Below are 16,592 nucleotides of genomic sequence, written 5' to 3'. Positions count from 1 at the left end.
CATCCACACGCTGACAGGTTATGTAACAGTTCTCATTGTCCTCACTGTCTAAGAATAAAAACACTTTATTCTCCAAGTAAGGCGGCGTACTCTATAATCTGATCTTTTGATGAAGCAAAGAAAAGCTGGTTTATTTTTAGATAATGAACGTGCTGATAAGTCCTAATTTGGCTCCAGCGCCTGTAAGCGCCCGACGGAGTCAGCCTGCGCCCCCTTCTCCGCGGGCACACGGGCGTGGCCGTGCCTCCGCCGGCACATGGCAGCTTTCCGGGTCCGAGCCACACAGAGGCTGCTGTTGGTTCTCCACAAAGAAGAGAATTCAAGTCAGAGTGTTTTCTTTGGCTCAAAACTCTCCCTTCGCTCCCGTGATGATTTCTAGTCTGGCTTTTCTTGTGCTTGTCTCTAGGTTGCAAGCAAGTGGGTTTTAAAAATGAATCCTCATCTCTCGTCTCCATAGTGTGGTTTTAGGAATTAAGTGGGGGTCTGTTGGTAGAGGTAAAGAACCTGCCTCCCAATGCAGGAGACACAAGAGATGCGGGTTTGATCCCTGGGTAGGGAAGATGCCTTGGAGGAAGGCATGGCAATCCACTCCAGAGAATCGCATGGACAGAGGAGCATGGTGGGCTACAGTCCCTGGGGTCACAGAGTCAGACACGACTGAAGTGACTGAGCACGCATGCACACACTTAGGATAAAGGTCACTCTGAGGGCAGAAGGTTCTGTGCCCCCTCCATGTGGTGAAAGTGTGAATGTGAAAGTCAAGTTGCTCAGTGTGTCTGACTCTTTGCAGCCCAATGGCCCGTAGCCCTCCAGGCGCCTCTGTCCATGGGATTCTCTGGGCAAGAGTACTGGAGTGGGTTACCATTTCCTTCTTTAGGGGATCTTCCCGACCCAAGGATTGAACCCAGGTCTCCTGCATTGCAGGCAGATTCTTTACCCTTTGAGCCACTAAGGAAGCCCTAATACTGGAGTGGGTAGCCGTTCCTTTCTCCAGGGGAATCTTCCCGACCCAAGAATCGAACCCCGGTCTCCTGCAATGCAGGCAGATTCTTTACCAGCTGAGCCACCTGGGACGTGGGGGCCTCTTCCTTCTGGAGCCCGGCTGGCGCCCTGGGAGAGGCGTCGTGTCTCCCGGTCACAGACGCGTCTGGACATGGAGAGGGACCAGAGCGAGTGGCTGAGCTTGGATGCTCAGCCCGGGCCTACTGGCCCGGGGTGTCTGGGGCGTCACAGGGGCAGCAGGCGAGGCTGTGGAGATGCCTGGGCCGCGGGGAGCCCCGCCTGACCCGACAGCCCACGCATAGTTTCATCCTGAGGGAGCACGGAAACCAGTCCTTTCTGTTGAATGAAGGATTTGGTTTCCAGGAAGCCTCTGTACGTGCCAGGCTCTGGGTGAGATAGACGAAACCCAGAGCTCCCCCGGGGATGCCGGGGCAGGACGTGCCGCCCGGGGACACGGCGGTGGTGGCACAGCTGCTAACTCCCGCGGGAAACACCGTCCCCAGCGGGGCGGCAGGCCGGGGAGGGGGCAGGGAGACGGCTTGCAGGCGCCCACAGCCGAGCCCAGGACGGGGTGACGGTTACGGGCCCTGAGGTCGGGAGGTGGTCCTGAGTGTCCCCGGGGGTCCTGAGAAGCCGGCGCTCTCCGGGTGGGGTCAGAGGGCGACGCCCCCTCGAGGAGGGGCAGTGAGTCGTCCAACGCGCGGTGGAGCGGCGGTGAACCGGCGGGCGCAGTGCTTCCGGAAGCCGGAAGCGGGAGGGCCCGCCCCTTCCGGCACCGTGGGCGCAGCCCTGAGATGCCCGTGCTGTGGCCCGGAGAGGCTCGTGCTGGGCTTCTGCCCTCGGGGCCGTCAGAGGACCTGTGAGGAGAGGAGGCCACTGCACTCTCGCCGTCTCGGGCCCTGGGTGCCCCGTGTGCTCCGCCGGGGAACCCGTTAGAGACGCAGGCCCCTGTGTCGGCGCCAGCTGGGTCGAGGCCGGGCGTGCGTGTAAGAGCAGAGCTGGCCCTGCCCGCCGGGGCCAGGCGAGCAGGGCGGGGAGGAGCGGAGGCAGGAGGACCCGGCTCAGCTCGTCTCCCCCTGAGCCGCGAGGCTCCTTCAGCCTGGAGCCTCCTCGGACGTCCTAAGAGACCACAAGAGAGGCTCTCTTGAAGATGACAGCCCAGCTACTGAAGAGTGTGCCTCCTCCATGTTCATCTGGTGATTCCTCACAGCACATTCAGGCTGCGTGGAGCAGGGCCGGGTCTCATCACACCACCTCTCCCAGGAGTCACCTTTGGGCAGCCCCGTGACTGCTGTCTGTTATCATTAACCACTTAGGATGACACCTCCCAGGCATGTCCGTTTCATGTTCCTCTCTTCTCCTTTTTGGTATTTTGCATATAAATACTCTGAAATTAGGTAAGTGTCCTCATTAAAATTCCCATTTATATATTCATTCCTTCACCCATATCCACGTGAACTCATGGTGCGATTGTTTAAAGGGCTATACTCTGTTACTGTGTAGCCCCCATAGTTAGAGCTCTGATTTCTCCAGTAGTCATGTACAGATGTGAGAGAGCTGGACTATAAAGAAAGCTGAGTGCTGAAGTATTGATGCCTTTGAACTGTGGTGTTGGAGAAGACCCTTCAGAGTCCCTTGGACTGCAAGGAAATCCAACCAGTCCATCCTAAAGGAAATCAGTCCTAAATATTCATTGGAAGGACTGATGCTGAGGCTGAAGCGCTAATACTTTGGCCACGTGATGAGAAGAGCCAGCTCATTTGAAAAGACCCTGATGCTTGGAAAGATTGAAGGAGAAGGGGACAACAGAGAATGCGATGGTTGGATGGCATCACCGACTGGATGGACATGAGTTTGAGTAAACTCCGGGAGTTGGTGATGGACAGGGAGGCCTGGCGTGCTGCAGTCTATGGGGTTGCAAAGAGTTGACCATGACTTAGCAACTGAACAGCAGTTCTGTTTCCACCATCACTTACTTTGATGTGTGAATTCCGTATTCAGCCAGAGAAGCCCTGCAGGCAGCTCGTGCCCCTGGCCTGTCCCCACTGCTCCAGGAGAAGCTTCCTGCTCTCTGACATAATGCAGTATCCAGGTCCAGACCCGGGATCGGCCGTCTTTCCCAGGACCCTGGGTTCCTTTAGTGGGTCCCCCTTTATGCTTCAACTTGAGAGTCCAGCCGCAGACACACTCGGCTGTGACGGGGGCAGAGGGCTCCTCCCTCACCCGCAGCAGGAGGCTGTCGCAGGGTTCCACCCCCGCTGACCCCCGTGGGACACCTTTGCCCCCAGGAGGGCAGGGGACCTGCCCGGGGCCTCCCCTCCGCCTGAGCAAAGGTCCCTGCTGGTTACCAAGGCCTTGTGCCTCACTGCACTGCTGCTGCTTTTTTCTGGTGACTTAAAAAGCCCTGCATATCTCTTCTGCTTCACATTAATCCCCGTGTTGCTTTATCGAACCATTTGTTGCCGCAGTGACTGTTGATTGCAGATGTACATCATTTCTCCCCCCGCCTTTTCAAGGGCCAATCACTATGGTAACCGTATTACGGAAAATTGCTTTGTCTCCTTAAAATACCCTTCAGAGAAAGGTCATTCAGTATTAACATTTTCCGACTAAACCTAGCGAAGTCAGCGATGGGAAGAACACATTCCCCGTGCCTGTGTGTTTTCAGGCTTGCAATTTCAGGAAACTCTCAGAACAGGACTGCATGTTGGGAGGAGAAAGCGTTCTCACACTGTGATACATGTGTATGCGTGCTTCAAATTTGAGAAAATATGTGTATTTGGGTCAGTGGTTGCAGTGTGCACCTTAGTGGCTCTTGGGAGTGACTGATTGCCGGTTCCCGGTCCTCGGTGGGGGTTGAGGTGGAGACGGGCGCCCTGCTCCTGGCGGGCCTGGAGGAAGCCTGGAGCCCCAGGGTAAGACGGCCCTGCGGGCAGAGGGGCCCTGGAGCCCCAAAGCCCACGTGCGGCGCCCATGGAGGGCGGACCGTCCTGCTACATGGGCGTCCTGCTAGGGCCTGGGGCGGGTCACACAACGGATCATGCTTTCTTGCTGTTTTCCACTGACCCTTGGGAGTTTTATGTAACCGCTCTTGGGTGGTAGGTTGTTTTTTCAGAGTAAGAACCCTCTGAACTGGGTTCCTCTGCCTTTTCCAGGAGGGAGACGAGCACACAGAGGTGTGTCTCAGAGCTTGTCTCTAGCCACACGGAGTTAAAGTTGCATCTTGAGGCCCACTCTGCTTCCTTCTTAGTGACGACCCTCCATCAGATCCACGAGGGAGCCGAGTGTAACACGCACATGCTCCTGCGTGCCTCGGAAGGACATACGCGTCCTGCCCACCCCAGACCTCCCCGGGATGGCCACCGCCCACCATTTCAGGGCCACCTGGGGGTTTTCCTGCCTGTTTCTAAACAGTCTCCTTGAGGAGCTGTTTCGCCTGCACTTACTATGTACCAGGAGGTCTTGGAAGCGCCCTTTTCGCCTTTTAACTCCTGATTTTCTCAGTAACCCAAGGAAGCAGGTACTATCTGTGAACCCATGAAAAAACAGACCCAGAGGGGTTAAGGCGTTGGTGCAGACACAGCAAGGAAGCGGCGGGGCTGGGCCTCGACCCAGGGCTGCCGTGTGGCTGGAGCGGCAGCTCTGTCCCCTGCGCACTGGCTTCCTGTCCTGGAGGATCAGGCTTACCCGCTCGTAGCCTCTGCGCCCCTCCTCCCAGCACCCTGTCTGCATCACTGATGCCCGTGTTCTCCTGTGCCCTCTGCCTCTCTCTCTCACCATCCTGACTCACCCGGCGGGTGTTGCAGCATGAACTTCCCAGGAACGAGGCTGCCCCGACTTGCCAGTGCTGTTCCAGCCCCTGCACATCAGAAACACTCTGTATTCCAGTTTTCCCAGTCAGCCCCAAGATGCCTTTCACGTACCTTTTCAATCCAGAAACCCTTGAGGATCGTGTTATGGCTGTTCGAACACCTCCCTTATTTCCATTAGTCTCGAGCCGCTTTTCCCCTCCCCTCACGACGTGGACACCACACAGTCCAGCTGAGCTGTCTTGAGTGGTGTCCACGGCCTGGACTGCGTGCTGGTTTCCTCAGGATTCAGTTCAGGTCGAACGTTTCGGCGGGAGGGCTGCACAGATGATCTGTGTCCCTCCTGTCTTTTTGCATTGTCTAGCTCTAATCACTTGGCTGAGATGACTACCAGGCTTGCCCAGCATAAGCTGCATGCCCCTTTCTGAAAATGATAAGAAATCTGTGGGGTGAGACACTGAAGCTGTGTGAACATCCAGCCCCCCAACAACCTTCACCCATGATTTTTGTCATCCTCAACTGTGGTTGCAGATATTCTAATTCTGTTGTTCCTCCTACATTTATAACTTTTTTTTGTAAGTTCAGTTGAATTCAGTCGCTCAGGCATGTCCACCTCTTTGCGACCCCATGAACTGCAGCACGCCAGGCCTCCCTGTCCTTCACTAACTCCCGGAGTTTACCCAAAACCATGTCCATTGAGTCGGTGATGCCATCCAACCATCTCATCCTCTGTTGTCCCCTTCTCCTCCTGCCCTCAATCTTTCACAGCATCAGGGTCTTTTCAAATAAGTCAGCTCTTCTTACCAGGTGGCCAGAGTATTGGAGTTTCAGCTTCAATATCAGTCCTTCAAATGAATGCTCAGAACTGATCTCCTTTAGGATGGACTGGTTGGATTTCCTTACAGTCCAAGGGACTCTCAAGAGTCTTCTCCAACATCACAGTTCAAAAGCATCAATTCTTCAGCACTCAGCTTTCTTTATAGTCCAACTCTCACATCCATAGATGACTACTGGAGAAACTATAGTTTTGACTAGACGACCTTTGTCAGCAAAGTAATGTCTCTGCTTTTTAATAAGCTGTCTAGGTTGGTCATAACTTTCCTTCTAAAGAGTAAGTGTCTTTTAATTTCACGGCTGCAGTCACCATCTGCAGTGATTTTGAAGCCCAGAAAAATAAAGTCTGACATTGTTTCCCCATCTATTTCCCATGAAGTGATGGGACCAGATGCCATGATCTTAGTTTTCTGAATGTTGAGCTTTAAGCCAACTTTTACACTCTCCTCTTTCACTTTCATCAAGAGGCTCTTTAGTTCTTCTTCACTTTCTGCCATAAGGGTGGTGTCATCTGCATATCTGAGGTTATTGATATTTCTCCCGGCAATCTTGATTCCAGCTTGTGCTTCTTCCAGTCCAGCGTTTCTCATGATGTACTCTGCATAGAAGTTAAATAAGCAGGGTGACAATATACAGCCTTGACGTACTCTTTTCCTATTTAGAACCAGTCTGTTGTTCCATGTCCAGTTCTAACTGTTGCTTCCAGACCTGCATACAGGTTTCTCAAGAGGCAGGTCAGGTGGTCTGGTATTCCCATCTCTTTAAGAATTTTCCACAGTTTATTGTGATCCACACAGTCAAAGGCTTTGGCATAGTCAATAAAGCAGAAATAGATGTTTTTCTGGAACTCTCTTGCTTTTTCCATGATCCATCAGATGTTGGCAATTTGCTCTCTGGTTCCTCTACCTTTTCTAAAACCAGCTTGAACATCTGGAAGTTCATGGTTCACGTATTGCTGAAGCCTGGCTTGGAGAATTTTTGAGCATTACCTTACTAGTGTGTGAAATGAGTGCAATTGTGCAGTAGTTTGAGCATTCTTTGGCATTGCCTTTCTTTGGGATTGGAATGAAAACTGACCATTTCCAGCCCTGTGGCTACTGCTGAGTTTTCCAAATTTGCTGGCATATTGAGTGCAGCACTTTTACAGCATCATCTTTTAGGATTTGAAATGGCTCAACTGGAATTCCATCACCTCCACTAGCTTTGTTCGTAGTGATGCTTTCTAAGGCTCACTGACTTCACATTCCAGGATGTCTGGCTCTAGGTGAGTGATCACACCGTCGTGATTATCTGGGTCATGAAGATCTTTTTTGTACAGTTCTTCTGTGTATTCTTGCCACGTCTTCTTAATATCTTCTGCTTCTGCTAGGCCCATACCATTTTTGTCCTTTATCAAGGCCATCTTTGCATAAAATGTTCCTTTGGTATCTCTAATTATCTTGGAGAGATCTTCAGTCTTTCCCATTCTGTTGTTTTCCTCTATTTCTTTGCATTGATCGCTGAGGAGGGCTTTCTTATCTCTTTGCTATTCTTTGGAACTCTGCATTCAAATGGGTGTATCTTTCCTTTTCTCCTTTGCTTTTCACTTCCCTTCTTTTCACAGCGATTTGTAAGGCCTCCTCAGACAGCCATTTTGCTTTTCTGCATTTCTTTTTCTTGGGGATGGTCTTGATCACTGCCTCCTGTACAATGTCATGAACCTCCATGCATAGTTCATCAGGCACTCTGTCTGTCAGATCTAGTCCCTTAAGTCTATTTCTCACTTCCCCTGTATGATTGTAAGGGATTTGACTTAGGTCATAGCTGAATGCTGTAGTGGTTTTCTCTACTTTCTTCAATTTCAGTCTGAATTTGGCAATAAGGAGTTCATGATCTGAGCCACAGTCAGCTCCCGGTCTTGTTTTTGCTGACTGTATAGAACTTCTCTATCTTTGGCTGCAAAGAATATAATCAATCTGATTTCGGTGTTGACCATCTGGTGATGTCCATGTGTAGAGTCTTCTCTTGTGTTGTTGGAAGAGGGTGTTTGTTATGACCAGTGCGTTCTCTTGGCAGAACTCTATTAGTCTTTGCCCTGCTTCATTCTGTATTCCAAGGCCAAATTTGCCTGTTACTCCAGGTGTTTCTTGACTTCCTACTTTTGCATTCCAGTCCCCTATAATGAAAAGGACATCTTTTTTGGGTGTTAGTTCTAAAAGGTCTTGTAGGTCTTCATAGAACCGTTCAACTTCAGCTTCTTCAGTGATAATGGTCAGGGCATAGACTTGGATTACTGTGATAGTGAATGGTTTGCCTTGGAAACGAACAGAGATCATTCTGTCATTTTTGAGACTGCATCCAAGTACTGCATTTTGGACTCTTTTTTTGACCATGATGGCTACTCCATTTCTTCTAGGGGATTCCTGCCCACAGTAGTAGATATAATGGTCATCTGAGTTAAATTCACCCATTCCAGGCCATTTCAGTTCGCTGATTCCTAGAATGTCGACATTCACTCTTGCCATCTCTTGTTTGAGCACTTCCAATTTGCCTTGATTCATGGACCAGGTTCCTATGCAATATTGCTCTTTACAGCATTGGACCTTGCTTCTATCACCAGTCACATCCACAACTGGGTATTGTTTTTTCTTTGGCTCCACCCCTTCATTCTTTTTGGAGTTATTTGTCCACTGATCTCCAGTAGCATATTGGGTGCCTACCAACCTGGGGAGTTCATCTTTCAGTGTCGTATCTTTTTGCCTTTTCATGCTGTTCATGGGGCTCTCAAGGCAAGAATACTGAAGTGGTTAGCCATTCCCTTCTCCAGTGGACCACATTCTGTCAGACCTGTCCACCATGACCCGCCCGTCTTGGGTGGCCCCACAGGGCATGGCTTAGTTTCACTGAGTTAGACAAGCTGTGGTCCGTGTGATCAGATGGCTAGTTGTCTGTGACTGTGGTTTCAGTGTGTCTGCTCTCTAATGCCCTCTCTTAGTGCCTGCCGTCTTACTTGGGTTTCTCTTACCTTGGATGTGGGGTATCTCTTCACGGCTGCTCCAGCAAAGCGCAGCCGTCGCCCCTGACCTCGGGCGTGGGGTAGCTCCTCTCGGCCGCGCTTCTGTGCCGTCCGTCGCAGCCGCCGCCCTTCTGTACATATGTATATATGTGTGTGTCTCTATATGAGAGTATAGATGTATACAGGATATATATATTTCTTTTAAAATTTCCTTTATGTATCTACTGTATTTTGGCCGTGCTGGGTCTCCACTGCTGTGTGAAGGCTTCTCGCTGTGGAGCCCGGACTCTCGAGCACAGGCTCAGTGGTTGTGACTCACAGGCTTGGTTGTCCCTCAGCATGTGTGATCTTCCCTGACCAGGGATCACCCTGTGCCCCCTGCACTGGCAGGCGGACTCCTAACCACTGAGCCACCAGGGAAGTCCTGCATTTCTTATTTAATCTCCTTCTGTATGTACACAGAAGGTAGTATCCTTTTTTATAATCTTTTGTATTTTGCTTTTATAACTTAAAGTATATCCTGGAAATTTCTCTATTGTTGTTCAGTCATTCAGTTGTGTCTGACTCTTTGTGACCTCATGGACCATAGCACAGCAGGCTTCCTTGTCCTTCACCATCTCCTGTATTTTCTTCAAACTCATGTCCATCGAGTCAGTGATGCCATCCAGCCATCTCATCCTCTGTCGTCCCCTTCTCCTCCTGCCTTCAATCTTTCCCATCATCAGAGTCTTTTCTAATGAGCTGGATCTTCGCATCAGGTGGCCAGACTCTTGGAGCTTCAGCTTCAGCATCAGTCCTTCCGATGAATATTCAGGGTTGATCTCCTTTAGGGTGGACTGGTTGATCTCTTTGCAGTCCCTAGCACCACAATTCAGAAGGATCAGTTCTTCAGTGCTCAGCCTGCTTTGTGGTCCAGCTGTGGCTTTTACTGCATATACATTATATCATAGTTTAAAAAGTTTCCTTCACATCTTTCTAAAAGAATCTACCCATATTTTCTTCTAGAAGTTTTCCTATGTAGATGACCGGTCTCTTTGGTCTTTATTCTGGTATATGGTGTGAAGGATAGACTCATTTATGCCTTTTTTAAACAGCTATACAATGATCACAATGTTACTGAAAGTGGGGTCCATTTGACTGCTCAAAAGCCGGGAAAGAGGCAAGGCTGGTGGAAAGGAAAGTTTGCTTTATTTTGGAGGCTGGCAACTGGGGATGGGCGGCGGGTAGGGCAGACTCCTGTCTGGAGGTTGACCTTCACCCCCGTCAACCTCAGCCAGTGGTCCAGGGCTTTATAGACTGAGGGAGAGGGCTCCATGCAGAAACAGCACAGTCAGCTCTGACAGTCACCACAAAACCAGTCATCGGTGGTCTGCCCAGTGTCTCTCGGTCGTCTTCAGAACAGCTGGTCTTCGGGGCCATGGTCATCTTGTTCCCATTTCCTTGAGGCCCGTTCCCAGAATCGCGGCAGCTTATGTCATGGCTCGAGTCTGGTCATCATGTCATTAACTTCTTCCCCCTGGTGTTGCAGTATCTACAGGGCATGGCTCAGAATATTATCCGTAGCCCTTGAGGAGGCACTGAAGACCCTCACTTTGCTTGCTGACTACACTGCTATTATCTGGTCTGCTTTGACCCTGTCCCTTTGTTTCTGCATGTCCTCACTTCTCTGATTAAGCTTATTCTTTGGCTCAAGTCTTTCCACAGACAAAATGCAGGCAGAGGACATGGGGAGAAGGACCGTAGGCATGCTGTGCGTCAGCAACATCCTTTATTATCACAGATGCTGTCTTTTCCCAGTGATCTGAGATGTCACCCTCACCATGAACTGTATTCACATACGACTTTGGCTCTCTGCTTGGACTTGTTGTTCAACTGGTTGGCTTGCTCATTTGCCAAGATCACGGTTTTAATTATTGAGGCTTTTTAGTACGTTTTAATATCGAGTAGGATTAATCTTCCCTCACTGCTCTGCTTTTAGAATTTTCCTAGCTATTAGCTACATTTGAATAATATGCAATATAATTATGTTGAAGGCTTAATTTTTCATTTAAACTGTAGAATCAACTTGTGTAAGTTCACAATAAAAACTTACTGGGAGTTTTATTTCCATTTTGTTAAATTTATATGGTATCTCTAAGGAGGATTGATGTTTTTTATAATGTTGAATTATCCTCTGCTAGAACAATGGATTTGTTTTTCATTTGCTCAAGTCATTTTTGTGCTCTGCTGGAGTGGTTCGACCTTATTTTCACGAGCATTCTGCATATTCCTTGATAGGTTAACTCATAAGCACTAGACCCTCTCTGTTGCCTTTGTAATAGTGGGCTTCTCTCCCATTACACACCCACACAGACACAGGCTGTTGGTTTTTGGGATTCATTTTACCTTCTCCCATTTAAAAAAATTATTTTATTGTTTTCGTTATTTTCATTATTGAGTCTCTTTGGTTTTCCAAGTATATTTTTACCTGATGTGCATATAAAGTTTTATTTCTTTCCAAACTTTTAACCCTGTAATGGTTTTTCCTGATCCAATTATATTCATTATATTTTCAATATAGAGTTAAATTGTGTGTGTGTGTGTGTGAGCCGCTCAGTCACGTCCGACTCTTTGCGACCCCATGGACTGTAGCCTACCAGGCTTCTCCGTCCATGGGATTTTCCAGGCAAGAATACTGAGTGGGTTACCATTTCCTTCTCCAGGAGATCTTCCCGACCCAGGGATTGAACCCGGGTCTCCCACGTTGTAGGCAGACGCTTTACTGTCTGAGCCACCAGGGAAGTCCATGTATATATGTGTGTATGTGTGTATTTAAGTACAAATGTGGGCTTCCCAGCCTGCTAATGCAGGAGACATCGACATGGGTTTGATCCCTGGGTTGGGAAGATCCCTCGGAGGAGGAAATGGCAACCCACTGCAGCATTCTCGCCTGGAGAATCCCATGGACAGAGGAGCCCGGCGGGCTGTAGTGTCTAGGGCTGCAGAGTTGGGCATGACTGAAGTGACCGAGCACACATGCGTGCAGACACGAATGGAGACAGATCTGCACGCGCGTCCAAGTCTGTGCGTGTGTCTCTGTATTCAGCGAAATGTCCATGAGTTCTTATTGAAATTGCTGAATTGTATTGAAGGCTGTTTTAGTATTATGGAGAAAATCATACCATTTCTTCCTTAGAGCTGTTAATTAATGTGGCAAATTATATTAATCGATTTTCTAATATTGATCCAGTCTCACATTCCTAATAAATCTACTTACACATGATGTATTATCTTTTAATCTGTTTTTGGATTCTGTGTGCTAATAAGTTTTGTAGGATTTTTTGCATTGATACTTGTAAGAAATATGGGTCTCTGGTTTTTCTTTTGGGCTATCTTTATTGGTTTAGAGATCAGTATTATAGTTGCTTCAAAAAAGAATTTGAAGGTTTCTGTCTTTTTATATTCTGCAACAATTTAAATAATGTTGAGATTATTTTGTATTTATATAATAGATTCCCAATAAACCTTTGAGATTTTTTTCTTTTTAAAGGAACAGTTCTCTTAGATAACTTTCTGTATTTTGTCTCTGGGAGTAGGTCTGTTTAAGCTTTCTATCTTTATTTGGGTCAATTTTAGAAAATTGTGTTTTCCTAGGATATTATTTTAGAGAAGGAAATGGCAGCCCACTCCAGTACTCTTGCCTGGAGAATCTCGTGGACAGAAGGGCCTGGTGGGCTGCAGTCCATCATGTCACAGAGAGTCACACGACTGAGTGACTAAACCAGGATGTTGTTTGTTTCATCTGTATTTTTAAATCAATCTGCATGGAGTTGTACAAAACAGTTCTTAGTTTTTTATGCTCATATTTTTCTTTGTTATTTCTCCCTTTCTTTTTTTCTTTACTTTCTTGTTTAGGCAAATTATAGAAGTATGTGTTCATCTCTTCTAAGAGAAATGACACTTTGATGTAATACTTCTGCTTAATTTTCTACTGTATTCTATTAACAGTCATGTTTAGAATTACTAAGCAAATGTTAAGCAAATACGAATTTGGTTTCTATTCTGTCACATTTACTTTTAACTTTAGTATTTTTTCCTTTTGCTTTTTCTTGACTTATTTTATAGCTGTCTTTCCAGGTTTTGAGTTGGGAACTTAATTCCTTTATTTTTATTCTTTTATTCTATTGGTATAATTTTTTAAAGTTACACAATTTTTCCTGATCACTGTTTTAACTGTATCCCATACATTCTGGTGCAGAAGGCAATGGCACCCCACTCCAGTACTCTTGCCTGGAAAATCCCATGGACAGAGGAGCCTGGTAGGCTGCAGTCCATGGGGTCGCTAAGAGTCGGACATGACTGAGCTACTTCACTTTCACTTTTCACTTTCATGCACTGGAGAAGGAAATGGCAACCCACTCCAGTGTTCTTGCCTGGAGAATCCCGGGGACGGGGGAGCCCGGTGGGCTGCCGTCTGTGGGGTCGCACAGAGTTGGACACGACTGAAGTGACTTAGCAACAGCAGCAGCATACATTCTGGTGTGCAGCACTTTATTGCCCCCAATTTTTAGTAATCCTACAATTTTTATTTGTATTTTTCAGCTAATTACTGTTTTTTATTATAGAGTTTTTTTTTTCCCCCCAAGAAAAAGAAAAAAGGGCTTTTTGGTACAGCACTTAAGATTCTGTGCTGTAGGTTTTGGGTGTTCCTAATGGACATCTATGTTTATATTTCATTATTAAACACTTGCCTGTGGCTAAATGTGGTGCGTCTCTGTGACTGTTTCGTGAGGGTTCAAGAGGGAGCGTGTCCTGTGTCCAGAGCTGAAGCTTACTCGTCACCAGGATCTCTGTCTCCTTCCTGATGCTTTGCCCTTTGACCCTTCTTGGACCGAGAGGAGCGGTCTTCCTGGAGCTCAGCGGTTCCCTTCTCTGCGTCTCGACGCTCCTGCATCACAGTGGTTCCTGTGCTTCACGAGGGTGTTCACAACAGACTCGGCATCGTGAGTCGTCGCTTTAAGCACCCAAGGCGTCCTTCCCATCTGTCTTAATGCCGTTTCTGCCCCGGAATCCCACACGACCCTTCACAGCTCTCCTCGCCTGTGCATTTGCCGAAACTGTTTGCCCTTTTGGCAGAAGGAGACACGTTGTTCTGGTTGCGTCTCCTGGATACACGTGCGGTTTGATTTTACTTTGTGAAGCATTTGAAACCTTCAGTTTTCAGTGTCACGTTTGAGTCAGTCGTATTCTGTGGTGAAGTGTTGTGGTTACTGTGTGTATTGTGACACGTTCTATTTATTTTTAATTGTTTGCTTTCCTTCTTTTCTCTTTTTCTGCCAGTAACTTGTTTCTTTGCATCGATGGTCAGCCTCTATGTGGACACTTCTATGACGCCTTCATCTCCCCCCACGCACTCGATCACCCTCTATGTCTGTATTAGCTTTGCTGTCTGACTCCTCTCCCTCTGACCTCCTGGGTAAGCTGGCCCCTCGGTTTGTCCCCAGACAAGCTCGCTCGCCCAGGAGGTGTGACTCCACCCCTGCCCTACCCCAGCCAAAGTGAAAGTCTTCCTCTTGGGGACAACCGTCCTGTGTCCTTAGAGGAACCCTCCTCTCCTCATCTGCAAGGTGTGGGGCTGGCCTTGACCCCAGCCCTGGGGTGTGACACTCGAGGCCCAGAGGGGGAGGTGGGTGCCCCAGGCCCCCATTTAGGACATCAGGGGGCAGGCCTGGCCCCAGGCACAGCCTCTTTCTGTCCTGGGAGGCAGAAACCACATCCCAAGAGGGCTCAGCCCCAGCTCTTGGGGTTGGGGGCAATCTCATCACCCTTATCTGCTCTTTTATTAAAAAAAAATTCTAATTGGAAATAGGTATTAAAATTCCTGAATCAATCTTTGAAGTTTTTCTCTCTGAACTTTCATCTCTGTATTTTTCATTATCCAAATGATTTTCTCTATTTCTATTCCTTCAGTTGAAAAGGAAAAAAGGTTTAGTGTTCTCTGCATTTTCTGAACAATGTGTTTTTATGGCATGCTGTTCTTGTCCATAAAATCAATGTCTCTTATCTCTTTGATGTTAACTGTACTTTAAAGATGTGTCCCCTGCGGCCTTTATTATTTCTATTTCCTCTGAGTTAATTCTCTTTTCCCTCTTTCCCACCTTCCTGCCTCTGGGTTTTGTGTCAGGGACTTTCCCCAAGGGCCTGGAGACTCTGACACCGGATATAGGTCTGGACGGGGAGGGGGCTGGAGCGCAGTTGGTGGAGACGCCTGAATAAACTGGCGTGTGGGTTTTCCCAGACAGCGCTCCTGCCTCCTGCCGGATGAGACCTGGCCCTGGGGCCGGGCCCGTCGAGAAGGACGCTGGGCCCCCCGTGTGCTCGCCCTGCTGTGCCAGCTGTGAGGACGGTGTCTCACTCCACACCCGGCTGTGCCTCTCTGCTCCCGCATCGCATAATCTACTGATCCCGCCTCCTCAGAGCTGGCTGCAGTGGGCTGGGGGCGGCTTCCTGCCCGTTCAAGTTGGGGAAGGGGCCTGCCCTCCACACTCCACATCCCCCCTCGGGAGACTCGGGTGTCCCCGCTCCTGAGCCTTTCGGGGGTCCTTGGGGAGCAGCCAAGTGTTGTTGCTTTCTCCATCCTGACGGCACCCAGGTTTCATCACTGCTGTATTCTCTCTGTCAGTGGCCACTGTGAATTTGCTTTCCATCCTCCAAAAATGCACTGCCGCCTTGAGTCTGCCATCAACGCCTTTCCTGTTCCACTGGGGAGCACCACCTCTGTTCTGTAGGGATGACTTCAGTGCTGGGGAGCAGGGAGAGAGGATGTTCTCATCTCCTGAGCCACCTGGACCTGCCTTCTCTGCCGCCGTCCAGCTGCTCCTGTGCTTTATACGTTTACCTCCCCAGCCCTTCCTCTTTTTCGACTGTCCACAAAGACTGAGCACCAAAGAACTGATGCTTTTGAACTGTGGTGTTGGAGAAGACTCTTGAGAGTCCCTTGGACTGCAAGGAGATCCAACCAGTCCATCCTAAAGGAGATCGGTCCTGGGTGTTCATCAGAAGGACTGATGTTGAAGCTGAAACTCCAATACTTTGGCCACCTGATGCGAAGGGCTGACTCATCTGAAAAGACCCTGATGCTGGGAAAGACTGAGGGCAGGAGGAGAAGGGGACAACAGAGGATGAGATGGTTGGACGGCATCACGGACTCAATGGATGTGAGTTTGAGCAAGCTCCGGGAGATGGTGAGGACAGAGAGCCCTGGCGTGCTGCCGTCCGTGGGGTTGCAGAGTCGGACACGACTGAGCGACTGAACAACAGCAACAAAGATGCCGCATCTGAAGGGCCGTCATGAGTTGTTACAAAAACGCCTCCTTTCTCGGTGAAAACAAGGACGAGTTGGTAGAGTTATTTCTCGAGGCATGAGTGTGTGTGTGATTCTGTAAGTGTGTGTGTGTGTGTGTGTGTGGGTGCAAGGAGTGGGTGGGAGGCAGATGAGAGCGGAGGGCCCAAGGAGAGGGACAAGTTCACAGAATGCCTGCAGCACGGCTGTAGCTGGGTGCTAATTTGCTCAGAGGCATGCACGTCGCTGATAGCGAGCTCTGCCCGTGACATCCTGACACCGTCTCCCGGGAGGAGAGGGACCTGGAGGATGCTCGTGTAATCGCAGAGCCAGCTGAGACCTGGGCGGCTGGGGACGGGCGCCATCTCTCTGCACAATGGCGCTGGCGGAAGGTTGTGTATAAGGTGGCCTTATTAAAGTGACAAGGCAATTTAATTCCTTTGTGCACGATGATTCTACTTCATTGATTTACAATGGGAAGGATATAATTTTGCGAGTGTTGGCAAAAAGCTCAAATGTCAGCCTTTTCAAATTGCCATACTTGCCTTGTTCAGGATGAATAATGAATAAGTCACCTTTTGTCTACAGTTAAATATTCTTGAATAAATACAAAGAACATAAAAGACATAAA

This window comes from Bos mutus, chromosome 12, assembly GCF_027580195.1.
Source record: "Bos mutus isolate GX-2022 chromosome 12, NWIPB_WYAK_1.1, whole genome shotgun sequence".
Taxonomy (NCBI): domain Eukaryota; kingdom Metazoa; phylum Chordata; class Mammalia; order Artiodactyla; family Bovidae; genus Bos; species Bos mutus.
Note: the sequence above shows the minus strand (reverse complement) of the source record.